At 44.8% G+C, this 1,771-nt stretch overlaps 1 pseudogene; it reads left to right on the plus strand.

Moving 5' to 3' along the window:
- Positions 1–1,092: 1,092 nt before the first annotated feature.
- LOC102486039 (protein mago nashi homolog pseudogene) lies at positions 1,093–1,557 on the plus strand (annotated as a pseudogene).
- The last annotated feature ends 214 nt before the right edge of the window (positions 1,558–1,771 follow it).

Below are 1,771 nucleotides of genomic sequence, written 5' to 3' on the forward strand. Positions count from 1 at the left end.
TCGTGTGCTGTGAGAGAGACAGAGAGAGAGATAGATTTGATGTCACAATCCTCCAGCCTCCAGTAGTTTTTGCCATAGGGCAGGTGCCCACCACGCCCTCAGGAGCAGCTTTTTTTTTTTTTTAGGTAACTGTGGTAATCGGCTGTCTTCTTCATGTGTAAGTTTACAATAAACTAAATAGTGTGTTTTTGACTATTAGAAACAGAAACATAATTGGAACTTTATTTGTTCTTTGATGACCCTTCATGACATATCTCAGTTTCTTATGGCATATCCCTCACTTGGTTAACATCACAGAAATTTCTGCCATCATCAGAGAAAAGTCTTGGAAGTTTCCTCACCTCATACATCCTAGCTCCTTGTCCCTCCTGTTTTCCAGGTTTCAAGTCGCTTCCTGACTCATTTTCTTCTCTTGTTCGAAGGTCCCAGCATCCATCACTATTTCTGGCATTAACACCCTCTCATTCTTATTTTTCTCTTGCACTGTGCTGTTGTTGCAAAAACAGACTGCCACAAAACCAAGTGCCACTCGGAGCAGGAGAACTCAGGTTTTTACATCGGCAGTCCCAGAGGAACTTGTACTCCAAAGTCTGGGCCTCGGCTTGGAAAGTTAAAGAGGTTATATAGTCACAGTTGGTGGTTACAAGGAGGGAAGGGGTGTTCATTAAGTTACTTTTGGGGCTACGGGTGTTCACAAGCCAGGTGCATTGAAGCCTTCCAGTTTTGGGAATGTCCTGAGATTTTCACCTCATTCTATTGAAGTGTATGATGGTTTGTTCTTTTGCAGCGTTACTGCGTCTGGCTGCATTGAAGCATACTATAGCTTCCGCAGCAGCTGCTGACAATGGTTATTGATGTGCAAGCAGATTTCAAAAAGCGGACTAGCGGTTATTAGAAATAGGGCCCATATCGCTATGATCATCCAAATGATAGTCAACCTTCTCTATTCCCATTAAAAGGCAACTTGGTGTGCCAGCAGGTGGCGTGGTGGTTAAGGTGTTGTATCCCACATGACCAACTGGACCCTGTGGCTTGAAAATCATACTTAGGCCGTGCTGTTTTCTCTCCAAGTTCTTGGTTACTTTTTGCAAGCCATGGAGAGTGACTTTTATCTGTGTTACTACGTGGGTCACAAAGGCAAGTTCGGCCACGAGTTCCTGGAGTTTGAGTTCAGACCAGACGGGAAATTGAGATATGCAAACAACAGCAATTACAAAAATGATGTCATGATCAGAAAAGAGGCTTATGTACATAAAAGTGTGATGGAAGAACTAAAGAGAATAATTGATGACAGTGAAATTACCAACGAAGATGATGCTCTGTGGCCGCCTCCTGACCGAGTAGGCCGGCAGGCGCTTGAAATTGTCACTGGAGACGAACACATTTCCTTTACAACATCAAAGATTGGTTCCCTTATTGATGTCAATCAGTCCAAGGATCCAGAAGGCTTACGAGTATTTTATTATCTTGTCCAGGACCTGAAGTGTTTGATCTTCAGTCTTATTGGATTACACTTCAAGATTAAACCGATCTAGATTGCATGTTGGTGTGGACTTGAGGGGGTGGGAGTAGTTTTTTTTTTTTTTGGAGAGATTTTCACTGTAGGGCGCGTGCGCTCGCCAGACAGACAGAGAGAGACATAGAGACAGAAAGCGAGAAATCACCCCCCAGGGGGGATGGTCACGCCGCAATCCCTTCTCCTCCATTCTCCTCTCGGGATCTTGGGCACGCACGCACACGCGCCCGGCGTGAGTTTTAAGCCACCGGGTCC

This window comes from Tupaia chinensis, unplaced genomic scaffold, assembly GCF_000334495.1.
Source record: "Tupaia chinensis unplaced genomic scaffold, TupChi_1.0 Scaffold145519_1, whole genome shotgun sequence".
NCBI lineage: Eukaryota > Metazoa > Chordata > Mammalia > Scandentia > Tupaiidae > Tupaia > Tupaia belangeri.